At 38.9% G+C, this 14,864-nt stretch overlaps 1 long non-coding RNA gene across 1 annotated transcript; it reads left to right on the top strand.

Annotated features, from left to right (window-relative positions):
• Positions 1–718: 718 nt before the first annotated feature.
• Positions 719–14,859, top strand: LOC123874452. Its single transcript, XR_006797921.1, has 3 exons — positions 719–878; positions 1,986–1,989; positions 14,850–14,859. It is a non-coding gene; the product is annotated as an uncharacterized LOC123874452 (long non-coding RNA).
• The last annotated feature ends 5 nt before the right edge of the window (positions 14,860–14,864 follow it).

Below are 14,864 nucleotides of genomic sequence, written 5' to 3'. Positions count from 1 at the left end.
AACCTTCACTTGTCGGGGGTGTTATAAATTTTTAATTTACACTTGTGTACCTACATTAGATAGATTCTAGATTCTAGATCACCACTAGATTCTTGTGGTGTAGTTACAACCTAACATCTTTGGATACTCCATTTGGAAGTTTTAAGCTTTTAAGAGGGCGATTAAGTGTGACGTCATCCGAGTGTTGGCGTGTAAGTTTACGACTCTCACAACAAGTATAAAGTGCTCCATGCGTCATTAGACATACGAGGCTGACTGCTTTGTGAAGGAGTCGCCTTTATAAATTGAACAAACAGCTCAATTGTTGCCCCGACGACCCGTCGCTCGTCAACGGCCGAGACAATAAGGCGCAGGCGACAATTGCGTACAATTGACACAGTTGCAAAAGGCTCATGCCATACCTACCTACTTCCCTCTGCCCTCTCGTCTCTACGACTACCGTGCAGCGTAGATCTATTTGCTCTAGCTATAACAACACACGACTTGCAACAAATATGATAAATAAATAGGGACCTACCTACCTACTATGGAAGAGGTCATTAACCTATGCAGCATGCTGATGACCGAATACCATATCATGATCAACGCATAGACTAGGTAGGTACGTACCTGCCTAGTGATCAATCCATTTTTTAAGCCATAATCTGCCAAGCTGGCCCAATGCGGATTGGCAGACTTCACACACCTTTGAGAACATGGAGAACTCTCAAGCATGCAGGTTTCCTCACGATGTTTTCCTTCACCGTTAAAGCAAGTGATATTTACCTAATTGCTTAAAACTCACATAACTGAAAAATTAGTGGTGCGTACCCGGGATCGAACCCCCGACCTCCGATTAGGAGGCGGGCGTTCTAACCAACAATGGCTATCACAGCTTCGTCACTACCTGCCTAGTACCTACTAAATATTATAAGAGGGAAGTTATAACAAAATATATCAATACAAACTTCACACTATCACACTTCACACTAATATTGTTAGAGCGAAAGTTTGTGTGTATGTTTGTTACGCAAAAACTGCTGGACGGATTTGGCTGGGAATGGAGACAGATTATACCTACCCTGGATTAACACGCTACTTTGTATCCCGGAAAATCGGTGAGTTCCCACGGGATTTTTAAAAACCTATACTTACCTATCCACGCGAACGAAGTCGCGGGCATGAGCTGGTATAGAATAACTAACTAAATAAATAACCTTTTGAAATATTCTCTTATGGTTTCCTTAGCTACCAAAAAACGGAATTCAGTATGCTTTTTTTTTAAGAAAATGTCTTATATGCGTTTCATCATCATAACCATTTAAAACGTTAGGTTAGGTACCTACTCAAAATCTCTAATAAACTGTAGACCATAATACCTAATAGGTCCTATTGTTTTATGGTGTTACTTGAAGGCCCAGCACTTTTAGCTATAACTCGTGTAGGTAGTACCATTACCTTTGTTAGGGTTATTATCGATAAAGCCGTAAACTTGATCTAGCGATAGATTGCCTGGCCTGGAACCGCAATAAAGTTTAGCGCTTACATTTATTAGTTACACAGATGTGGTGGATGTGTTCAGTGTTCACGTATGGCTTGAGCCTTCTAGATACGTGTAACATTGACGGACCTAAGAAGTAAGAACCTCATCGTATCTATGTATGTCAATGGTAGCTGGTAAAAATCTAGGTAAGTAGTGGGTACCTACTTATACCTACTTTTAGATTTCCCTCAAAACAAAAAGATACCTACTTACTATTCAATCTATCAACGTGCAACTCAAACTACTTCCCTACTTGACTTGACTAGCTAGCTAAGAAAGGGTTTTTGAAAATTCAACCCCAAAGCGGGTAAAATAGGGGTTTGAAAGTGTGGTCCACGCGGCTGAATTCGCGGGCATAATAAGGTAGTTATCTATCCTAGATATTAATCTAGGTAAATAAAAATAACGTAGGGAGTGGATCTATATCAAGATGAGAGACATAGTAAGTAAGTAGCTACTTTAGGTACGTTTACTACCCAGATACCTATTACCTTTACCTAATAATACGTTTACCATGATAGAGATTACGGATAAAAATATTTCTATCCGTAATCTCTATCATCTCTATTAGTAGGTAAGTAAAAAAAAATTATGCCTAACCTACCTACTTACCAAAACAAGCAATCAACTCAAACAGGAAAAATCAACGCTGATAGGTATCGGGTAACTTATTTGAGATACGGTACCTCTGCGGTTGGATATGGCAAACCGCGTCATGAGTTATCCCTAGTGAAGACACGCTCAAATCCGATAGCCACTTGGACCACTTGGACTCCCCATGTTGTCAACATGTCACTTATCTACCCTATATTTAGGGTTCTGTACTTCAAAACGGAACCCTAATAGGATCACTTCGTTGTCTGTATGTCTGTCCGTCTGTCCATCTGTCGTGTCTGTCAAGAAAACCTATAAAGTACTCCCCAATGACCTAGACTAATGTTTGGCAGGTAAGTAGGTCTTTTACTACAAGTATAAAAAATCCGAAAACTGTAAAGTTGTGGTTACAGGTTAGGTAGGTAGGTAGGCTAATTAGTATTTTCAATTTTCAAAGTAAGATGACTGTACCAAGTGGGGTATCATATGAAACGGCTTTACCTGTACATTCTAAAACATGCTTTTATTTATTTTTATGCATATCAGTTTTTGAAGTATTGTGTAAAACGTCGAAAAAAATATCCAAGTACGAAACCCTTGGTGCGCGAATCTGACTCCAAAATGCGAGATTTCCGAGAATCGAGAATGCTGGCGAGGGATGTGTGAACTGTGAAGTCCACCGATAGGATTGTTCGATCCCATAGCAGAGGTTACTTTCCTATCTTTCCCTAATGCATCGCGAGATCGGTTGTGGTAAAATGTCAGCTACAGTGTCAATAATTGTGATGGTCGCAATCAACCACTCCTTCAACAAACTACATATACTTATTATATTTTACACTAATCACACTAATATTATAAAGGCGAAAGTTTGTATGTGTGTGTGTGTGTGTGTGTGTGTGTGTGTGTGTGTGTGTGTGTATGTTTGTTACTCCTTCACGCAAAAACTACTGGATGGATTTGGCTGAAATTTGGAACGGAGATAGATAATATCCTGGATTAGCACATAGGCTACTTTTTATCCCGGAAAATCAAAGAGTTCCCACGGGATTTCAGAAAACCTAAATCCACGCGGGCGAAGTCGCGGGCATCGGCTAGTTACTAATAATAAGCATTTACCTAGTCAATCACAACGATTGAGATTGTAGCAATGTTTGATGGATGGTTTTCCGCAATCGATCGGCACATCAGAGCAAATATACCTACTTACCTAGTTCATGTGATATGAGTCAAACTGCAGCCATTTATACATAGTCCACACAGCAACTTATATCCATTGGAAAGCCTTGATGGTGGGTCTTAGCTTAGGAGCGTCTATCTAGTTCTTGTCTAAACTAAGCGTAAAATATATGAAAGGATTTCAAGAATATTCTGTAGATTTAGGAAATACGACCAGGTTTGTGAGAAAAATGTAACTTCACGCGGGCGAAGTCGCGGTTCAAGCTACACTTAAGCTTAGGTCTATATTAGCATTAGTATTTTCAACCTTGACTTATAAATTAACGGAATTGCGGAATGCTGTTGAATGCTGAGTGCTGACACGAATAAATTGAGTTATTTATTAAAACTGAACGGAAACGGATCTACGGATAAAATTAAACGCATACTTTCGTAACAATTTCATGCATGGGAAGCGGTACATAATTAATATATTTTCTTAATTAGGTACGTCCTCAATTAAACTCGTATTGAACATGCGTTTTACCGCTTATTAGTCTAGGTGTCTATCTACCTACCTTTCAACAAGTTTGATATTCAAAGAAAGTTTACCTAAAACGTTCTGAGATAGCTTGCGGGTAGATACCTGAAAGTGGGCACCTCTAACTTCCTACATTAGGGTTACCAGATGACAAGAATTTTCCTGACATCAGGAATTTTAAGGCCCTCTGTTATAGAGTGCCAGGGAATCAGGAAAAAGGGATTTTGTAGTGCACAACCTCTTGTTCTAGGAATCAAATAAACTAAGTTATGTAAAATCTATCAATACCAACTCATATACCTACACCTACCTAATACTTAATTACCTACATAAGAATTTTTCTTGATGAATGCCTAGTAGGCCTACATAGTTAGGTACTTACCTACCTGTTATAAAATTGTATACCTACTTACCAAATAATAACCAATTCCTTGCGACTTGGTACTATCCAACCCTAGCACTTCTCCTTTCAGCTAAGGTTGCCTGGTAGAGATTGCTCCAAGCAATAAGGCCGCCTTTGCACACAATTGTTTTTTCTGTTTTCTTCTTCTGTGTTGTGATTCTTTACATGTGTTTTTGTGTACAATAAAGTGTTTCTATCTATCTATCTAGTATCTATTATCACAACTATTTGGTGGTAGGTAGGTACCTATTACTAAATCCAACGTTTTACGATATTGCTCAGTTCGCATGTCGCCTGGTTTCTATTCAACTTCGATAAAAAAGCCTGTGGGTGTAGTATGGGGAGGGGGTGATAAATAACTCAGTTTGCGGTGTGGAACAGGGTTACTAACTAGACTAGACCTTTGCTAAAAATGACTTGGTAAAAGTTCTTTAGGTAACTTTTTAGCAGCTTTTTAGGTAGCTGTAGCCTGTAGGTTAATTAACCTGTAACCTGTTACTTAAAATAATAATTCTTATAGGAGAAATATAATTACTATGTATTATACTTAGAATGCGTGTCAGAAATAGGTAGATACATAAACAAATATAATAAACAATATACCAACCTACCTACCTAAGTATAGGAAGATCGGGTAAATATCCAATATTTATCTATTTCAATAAATTCTTGGAAAAAGTCAATTTGGAATCTTTACGAAGAAACACAATATTATGTTCCACAAGTTCACAATGTGGAAACTTTGCCTTTGCCTTTTATTTGCAATCGAGGCGCAGTCGGCGGGTAGGTAGGTACCTACTCGCGTAGGAAGGAACATAAGTACGTGAGCTTCATAGCTTGCATATTAAACACAAGCGGCATACAAAGGCTATCAATAGAATACCTACTTACCTAACCTATCTATCCACCTAAAGTTTGAAGGGCTTTCAGTGCAATGTACCTACCTATGTGTCGCAGGGAAATGCTATAAACCGGGATTTAGCCATATCCCTCAAGGATATGGTGAAACCCCGGGAGATGTTAAAACGACAACTCAATTAGACCATTTCACTTAGCAAATCTAGTCTAAGTCAAATCTCCAGAAAATACCTTGGGGAAGCTTGCGAATTGCGATATTTACCTAAGGTAGACCACTTGGTTGTTAAGTAGGTATACCTACGGATTTTTAGGGTTCCGTACGTTCCGTACCTCAAAAGGAACCCCCTTATAGGATCAGGTAGGTAACGCATGCTTGTAATCCCAGAATAATTTAACTTTTATGTTCTTGAAAGTATTCATAATAAAAGATAGTGCATCCGTCTGTGTACACACAGCTTAAACACATATCGGGGTGTACAACTGTGTCAATAGTTACGACGATCGCGCGTCATTGTCAGGGCGTTCGTGAACGAGCCACCGCACGGCACGATTTGCGACACAACACACGACACACTGCACACGATGCGACGTTCCTACGTTTTTACACGAGCAATTCTGTAACCACACAGCAGTTGCGGCTTGTTGTTATTGTGGTAAAAGTGTCGTGAGTCGTGCAGTGCATCGTCAGCAAGTTCATAGGTACCTTTATAATTTCACTAGAAGATGTCGTGTCCACATCTTCTACCGCGTGGATAGTGTTTTTTTTAAATCTCGTGAAAACTCTTATCTGCTTGTTTCGTACAGCCGCTACCTAGGTACATCATCCCATAAAAAAATCGTAATAACTTTTTTTATTCAGATAAAAGTTGACTGCAATCTTATCTTGTGGTAAGTGATGATGCAATCTAAGATGGAAGCTGGTTAACTTGGAAGGGCTATGGTAGTTTTTATTAAAACCACACCCCTTTGGATTCTAGACGGCATCGTACCTACCTACTTACCTACCTACCTACCGAAACGCTAAATTGTATGCTTGGCGGCACGGCTTTGTTGGTGGGATGGTAACTAGCTCCGACAGAAGCCACCCACTTCAAAAATATATAAATTATAAAATCCTAAGCCCCTGCCGGGAATCGAACCGGGGAACTCCCACTATAAGGCCACAGCGCTTACTACTGCTCCAGGTAGGTCAAAATTAGCGGCAGTGACGAAATAGCCAAAAAGTTGTCTGCAGAACGTGTGTCGTGTTGTCTGGGGTCGTTGAATGAAAAGGAAACGGGTCCATAGAAATATATGGATTAAGACTTTCAGAGTCGTTATCACATTTTATCGTGTCGTGCGGAGACTCGTGAAAAGCCGCCATCAGTCCGCCCGCCGCACGACGTCACTCGTCTATTGTCTCGCATTTCTTTGCATTGTGTGAGTTCAGTTTACCCACTCATTACTCCATACTTCATATTATATTTTATTGATGTTTATCTACAATAGATACTTGTGTCTCGTAATCTTAATGCCCGCGGCTTTACTTTTAAACCGCACGCTTACGGGTTAAAAGTTTTACAACTCTCTTTACATAGGTACCTAGGTATCTACCTACACTATACCTAGGTAATTTATATTACAGAAATTCAGCAATTGGTGTTGATGATTAGACAAATACCTATAATAAAATAAATGACTACACTTTTTAAAATACAAAACATCCGCAGTGTTTTTCAAATTCAATAGGTATAGGTATCTATCTTCAATTGTCGATAAAAAACTGTGTTGCACAAAAGGTAAGATCTACCAAACCAAAGTTCTAACTTCTTAGTAGGTAGGATACATAGGTAAACCTCCTTATCTATTTAAAATTCATCACACGCATTTCGGTGAAGGAAAACACTGGAAAAAGCTGCGCAGCCAGCATAATGTCATGTCGCGCCTTTGGGAGAAGTTTTACGAAATGTGGACCCAATATTAAAAGGTAACTACTATATTTGTACCTACCTGAATTAAATAAAAATTAAAAATGCCTACTTATTGACTTTTGACCTCTAAAATCAAATGTGGGCCCCTGCCCCCTCCTAATGGCAATTTCGCGCGATGGCTGGCATACAATTGTGAATCATGTTTGGATAAGCGAGCTGCATCTTTCTTCCCTGTCACAATCATCCCAGTCTTCCTTGTAGGCGAAAGTTGCGATCATCTTTGTTTTGTGTTCCGCTAATTCTGCCGGCGTGTGTAGTAAGTAAGTATCACGGGTCACCTCCAGTCCATTGGACCAAGTCACTTACTTGATGGCAACCTAGAGGTCCGATAAAGGCGACCTTGGTCCAAAGAAGGCAACTAAAGAAACAGTTTCATTTATTTCGAAAAACTGTGATTTGTTTATTTATTCAATAGGTACGTTTGTGAATAATAAAGTTAATTTGAAGTAGGTAATAACAAACTTACTTACAACTGGTTTTATTTTATCTCTCTTAATTTTAAGCCGTGAAGTAATGTGGTCCCATCACAACAACCTTTCCCTTAAGTGGGTAGGTATATGTATTTTCCTGACCTTTTTTTTATTTTAACAGGGCTCTCTCCGTCACTCGTTTCATACCATCGTAGTTCCAATTTCATTTGAATATTAAGCAACCAAAGTCCATGAAATTTTGCAGACATATTCTAGGAACTAATATCTGTGTCTGTGGTGTTTTAGATTTTTCTAAAAATATGTAGTTTTAAAATTACAGGGGCTCAAAAATTTGTATGAAAATTTTTAAGACCGCGTAAGTTTGAAACCGAATATTTTAACAGAAATCTGGAAAACCACAGACATAGATATTAGTTTCTAGAATATGCCTGCAAAATTTCATGGACTTTGGTTGCTTAGTATTCAAATGAAATTGGAACTACGATTGTATGAAACGAGTGAAGGAGAGAGCCCTCTTAAATAGAGCATCAGATAGGTACCTAGGTAACTACCTAAAACCTTAGTTTGACATTACAATGAAATCATTAAGTAAGTAAATAATATGACGCATTATATTCTACAATAATAGTTTGTTAATGAATGACGTTGCATCTCATTAAAATTTAGGTGACGTACGTAGATAGTAGATACCTTACCTAATGTAACGCCACACCGCCTCAGCCAATCGCAACGCGCCAACGCCAACCAGACTATCCGAGTCAAGCCGAGCCAAACGCCGGCCAATCATAGCCTAGCGGCCATTGAACGCCAACGCCAGCGCCATTGACAGCCGAACGCCACTCAGCAACAACTGCCGAATGCCTTCGGTGGGGATAACGCCATATAAAGCCATGCGAGCTCATTTTTAGGATTATTATTGTATCGTACGCATTATAAGCTGAAATACTGCCGGTCTCTGTAAATAAGTGTAATAAGTGTGTAATAAATGTGTAATAAGTAAATAAGTGTAGTAGTAACAAATATATGAGAGTAATTATTAGTGTGTTGAGTGAAGTGATAAAATAAATTAGTGCGATTATACTGATTTGCTCTTTTTATTTAAACCCACTGTTTCATCTCAGAAGTGGGATTAATAAAGAAAGTTATGATGCATAATCGCGCCAATTAACGATTCGGCAAATACATGCCGGCTACTTTGTTCCTCCGCAAGAGGGAAACGAATCACCGTGTAAAAATCAAGCGACAATGAAGATCGTCCACTTCTGGGGCCCGGAAGGTCCTTAGAAGAGTTTTGAACCGGAGGTACATTCATCTGCAGCGTGCATGGTTTCTACGCCCGATGGCAACCTACCCTCAACTTCTACGCGTAATAACTGAGGTATGATCCATTCATTATTCCATTTCAAATTTTAATCCCGTTTTTAATGATATTGATGCATAGTGTAATGAGGTTGATCGTGTTTGTAACCTCTACTGATGAGATGACCGTGAAAGGTTAATATTGCTAACACCCTGTTTGAGGTTATGAAATTAGTATTAGGGCACGCGGGTTATGATAGGTGGTCATTATACGCTCGCGGATAGAGTGAATGGTTTGAGTGATAGCTGAAGCTAAAAATATAACTATAATTTGTGGCATATCTGACCGTCAAATAAAGGTTTAGGTTTAAAGACGTATTCTCATAAAAAAAGGTCATTTACATGAGAAAATAAAGTTTACAATATTCGCCATTTAATGAAGTACTCATTCAGCGCATTTGCTGAAGTAATTCGCATTACTCATAATGTGAGCAGCTAATTATTCAGTTTTAAATGGATTGAATGAGTGTACATTTTTTTTATGTGTGCAGGTATTTTGTTGTACAGTTTAGCTCCTTCATAGGTAAGGGTTTTTCTGCCATAAATTGTTCTAGTTTTGGGTAAGGCAAGGTAGCTAACTCGACGAGTTTTAGTTTTAATTTTTGTGAATGTGATATTCGTGTGTATTGTTTTATTTACAGTTTTCCTAACAAAAATACACGTGCTGTATGTATATAACTGATGAAATAAAGGCGGTAAATACTAATGCTAAAATTTCAACCAATTTATTTAGTCAACTTTTTATCGAATTAGGTAAAAACCCGCTCAACCATCCACTTTTCACGTTGCATCTCGCCGAGATACCCGCAATTTGAATTCGCAGTTTAATTCTAGAGTGCTACCGGTACGAAAAAGTTAACAAGTAATTCAATAAGTTAAATAGTAAAAAATAAAAACTCCCGACTGCTGTTTGCGCTGCATATTTTTCGGCTCTTACATTAAATCGTATAAAATCCACCACATTGATTGTTTAAAGAATTTTATGTATCCATTGACACACACGCCTTCAAGACGAATGACGTATCATTTATCAAAATCGGTTAAAATTGTTGAGAGGTTATGAACTGACACAAATATATACTGATTAAACGCCTAATCCCTACTTTTGCAGCAATTAATAAAAAAAAATCTAGTATATCGGATGGTAACAATAGTTCTCAGACTACCCGCAAATTTCAACCAGAAGTTTTTAAGAAACAAGCTTTGACGCTATTAGTGTTTTTATTTGCACAAGGCTCAGTCATAGTATAAGGTTCTATAAACCTTTAAGGTTATTTTTTTCGCGTCGTCAGTGATATTCCCGCTGCAGTCATACAGACAACACTGGGTACGTGTGGGGTACCTATAAATTATTTTTAAGGGTACAATAATATCATTTACGTCAGAATCGGTTGATGAACACTTTCAGTGTGCTCAAACTCAGTTTTGCATATAGCATGGCGATCGCAATTTGAATGTAAAATCGAATTATTTTATGATGTTCACTTTTGAGTTTCTTGTGAAATTGATTTTCATGTGGTTATATGATTGTTATGTAATATGAATATAGATCTTCATAATTGGGGCAGACGTACTTTATGAATCGACTGGGAGCTACTTGTAGTCAAACAATAATATTGTGCTTATCTTTCTTTTCTCGGAATTTTTGGTGAGTTCGTGAACTGCAAACGTCATCGCCTACGATGGTCACCACTGATGCTTTGCTGTGCGCTGTGTGCCTGATGCCGAGCGCGTCACTGCGAGGCACCTCATCGTGGCGCGCTAACGATGCAGGGTTGCAGCCAATGGGTATCTATAAGCCGCCACATTGTCGCCTATTTGGGGTCACATAAGCGCTGTTAAGCGTTTATGCTGTATGGTATGACTGTTCTTTTATTTTTACTAAAAGTTAGTGTTTATGAAGTCTGTACGTATTGTAACTTGTAGTTTAAATCACATTCTTTGAATGATTGAGAGCATAGTAAGTAGATCTTACTCACGGCTTTGGGACTGTCTCGTATAATATACAAGCCAGTGGCACAGCGTATGAGTAAATACAAATAGGTAGTGTAATGTAGACAGAATCGGGCACTTGGAGGAAACGTAATAATAATTATTACCAGTTAGACATCCTTATGATTTTGATAATGCTTTTGTCATTTTAGAAAAAAAGTAGTGCTTGTAGGCAGCATGTACGTTACGTACTTTTGCCAACAAGCTTTCAATCGAGTCAATTTTATCATTCTACCTTTAGATTGTCGGTCCAATCATAATGTAAGTAGAAAGTTCAAGTGGCACTTTTAATTATAGCCATGATTTAGCTTTGTGCCGTTCATTGTTAGTCAGGTGGACCGGACGTACCGTAAGAATTTTCACTAAGCCGACTAGACTGACATTTTACATAATATCTTGAGTTCAGTTGGTGTTAGTATGCCTGCCTGGTTATGTAGCTTACATAGTAGGGAATAGGAATGGAATAGAAAACTGTTATTTAACTGATGATCCTGTATTACCTAAATTCAATCGTGAACTGTTTTCGGAATTACATAGATGCCGAAGTGAAGACAGTAGCCAAGTCTTACTTTCTGCCGCCAAGTCTTACTTTCTGCCGCCAAGTCTTACTTTCTGCCGCCAAGTCTTACTTTCTGCCGCCAAGTCTTACTTTCTGCCGCCAAGTCTTACTTTCTGCCGCCAAGTCTTAGGTACTTTCTGCCGCCAAGTCTTACTTTCTGCCGCCAAGTCTTACTTTCTGCAGCCAGGTCTTACTTTCTGCAGCCAAGTCTTACTTCATGCATCCAGGTCTTAATTTCTGTAGTGAGGTCTTACTTTCTACAGCCAGGTCTTATTTTCGGTAGCCAAGTTTTATTTTCGGTAGCCAAGTTTTACTTTCGGTAGCCAAGTTTTACTTTCGGTAGCCAAGTTTTACTTTCGCTAGCCAAGTTTTACTTTCGCTAGCCAAGTTTTACTTTCGGTAGCCAAGTTTTACTTTCGTAAGCCAAGTTTTACTTTCGGTAGCCAAGTTTTACTTTCGGTAGCCAAGTTTTACTTTCGGTAGCCAAGTTTTACTTTCGGTAGCCAAGTTTTACTTTCGGTAGCCAAGTTTTACTTTCGGTAGCCAAGTTTTACTTTCGGTAGCCAAGTTTTACTTTCGGTAGCCAAGTTTTACTTTCGATAGCCAAGTTTTACTTTCGGTAGCCAATTTTTACTTTCGAAAGCCAAGTTTTACTTTCGATAGGAGTACTTTCATCTCGTTGCTCGTTGAGAGATCTCCCTGCAAGGATTTAAGTGAGATTCCTTTTCAAGTCAGAGTAATAGCATTCACAGCTTCACGAGAAGCTATTCACTTCCTTTCTACAAGCCAGTCTGTTGACGGTTTTTCTTTCAAAAATGTCTCTAAAGTAAAACGTGGAAATAGTACAACTGAAAAACTATAATAATTTATAAATTAAATAATGTTCTTTTGTTTCGTCTTGGTTTTAAAGTGGATAAGATTGCAGTTTAGATCACAGACCAATAGCATTGGATTAGAATTTTGTAGAATTCATACTGACCACATTTTGTAAAACCATTTTGTAAGACAGCGAAAGGATATCGCTCATCAGTAGTATAGGTACAATTTGATTATTACAGATGCTTTTGCAAAATTGGTTACTAGCCGAAAACGATCAATTTCGTAGAATATTATACATAATTTGGCTTATTTGAACATCCTAGCAAACTTATAAAGTGACTATAAGAATGCTTTTACTAGTAGACATTTTAGAGTTTTCGAGTGTCGACTGATTAATAGTTAGGTATGTTTTGACCTCCATGATACTACCACGAGCCAAGTGCCTAGTCAAGCCAAGCCAAGCACTAGCCAGACCATGTTAAACGCGTTGTGCCACAGGCCCTAGCGAGACTGCGAATAAAATGATTGGACAAACTGCTTACTTGATATTATTTGGACTACTGACAACACTCTCAAAGAATGTGCTATCCATAATTTGGTATTTACCTAGGTCACGATGCCATGTTGCTATTAATTTAAATTAGTAAACTCGGGGAGGTTATGCGTAACAAGGCAAATGCTCGGTAAAGGATAGCAAGCGATAGGATAAAGCTAACTAGATAATGTAACTGACAAAATTAATATTTCATTTAATTATAACAAAGGAATTTAGTTATTTAGTGGCAAGTTCCCACAAGCATTGCGACAAAACTAAACACTGATAGCATTTACTCAGGTTCATTTTCGTAACCAAGCTGGTAGGCGTTAAGAGAACCCGCAGGGTTAAGGGATTTCGAGGCTACAAAGCTTGTACATGCCTGAGCAGACTCTTTAAAGCCATATCACAGCACCTACGGTTCTTATATCCAACAGTGCTAACTGTTCCGATAAATAACTTGAAACCGAAAACCTTATTGAGCTATTGCCTACCAGAAAGCTAACCAAGCATTTTCCCATTGCGGGAGCAATTCATTGTTTCAGGACGGCCGAATGTAACGCCACACCGCCTCAGCCAATCGCAACGCGCCAACGCCAACCAGACTATCCGAGTCAAGCCGAGCCAAACGCCGGCCAATCATAGCCTAGCGGCCATTGAACGCCAACGCCAGCGCCATTGACAGCCGAACGCCACTCAGCAACAACTGCCGAATGCCTTCGGTGGGGATAACGCCATATAAAGCCATGCGAGCTCATTTTTAGGATTATTATTGTATCGTACGCATTATAAGCTGAAATACTGCCGGTCTCTGTAAATAAGTGTAATAAGTGTGTAATAAATGTGTAATAAGTAAATAAGTGTAGTAGTAACAAATATATGAGAGTAATTATTAGTGTGTTGAGTGAAGTGATAAAATAAATTAGTGCGATTATACTGATTTGCTCTTTTTATTTAAACCCACTGTTTCACTACCTAATGTTTAGGTACCTAATAAGTAGTCTTTGGAAATTGCTAGGTGTAGGTAGGTACCTACTTATTTGGTATTGATTTCTATTTTTCAAATTGAAAGACAAAATTATAACTCCTAATGATCAAGGACCCACCCCGTCGAGTCGGTCAAAAAAGGCAGTGTTAACTCCCCTCCCATACACGAACAACAGACGGAAACGTTTAAGTGCGGAAACGAAGAAGAATGCACTCTCCGAAAACATTTCTTGCTACAAGCGGCTAAGTACAGCCTTCTGTGGTAGGCACGCACAGTAACCTAATTTACTTAGGCATACCGAATTATAGGTAGTAGGTCCACGCGAGCTTTGGAACCTCGGGTTCACCATTTATTACCTAAGTAGACACTTTACGTAGTTCTAAGAATTAAACTAGATGGCGTTGACCGATTTACAAACAAGAACAGTGACAGGAACTTTATTTTTGATAAACAAGTAGAAATTAATATTTACAACGGATGAATAATTCTTTTATTCACCGTTAAGTAGAGTTAGGTTAAAGTCTAATTGAATATTTTGAATTTTGAATTTTTGTACCTAATAGGTAGGTATCGTGTCAAATTGGAGGTAGGTCCCTACTTAATTTATTATTATCATCATCTCCAGGTATTTATTATTTATTATATAAAGCGTGTCAAGTTAAATACCTACTTAGGCCAGTATTCATAGTTAAGTAAGTAGGGATATGTATTTTTACATATTATAGGCCTAGGTAGGTAGGTAGGTAGGTACATATTTAGTTTCCTTACTAAAAACGTAGACTAAACGTTTGACTTGGCTGCACAGAGCTACAAAAACTGGTCGCTTTTTTCTCTGCGGCTCAGGTAGGCGCCCTACAATAGCCGGGCTAGTTGCAAGGCGCGTTATAGCTCGAGTGCTGGAGGTGGATGTTGCGCGGTGTTGTGTCGACGCGACGGCAGCGGCGATGAGCAGTGATTGCGGCGCGCTCTCGCTCCCGATGATTGCAATTCAATTTGCGCGGATGTAGCCGCGGCCGAGGCGCTTTGTTTACATTACGAGTCGTGTCTCACCGCTCCGCCGCGGTTCGATTAAGGACAAATCAATAAGGCAGTCGATAGCGAGCGAGTTTAATAGAGTGAGCGAGCCGAGTGGAGC

The sequence above is a fragment of the Maniola jurtina genome, chromosome 18 (genome assembly GCF_905333055.1).
Source record: "Maniola jurtina chromosome 18, ilManJurt1.1, whole genome shotgun sequence".
In the NCBI taxonomy this organism is placed as follows: Eukaryota; Metazoa; Arthropoda; class Insecta; order Lepidoptera; family Nymphalidae; genus Maniola; species Maniola jurtina.
This window is presented reverse-complemented; position numbering and strand designations above follow the sequence as displayed.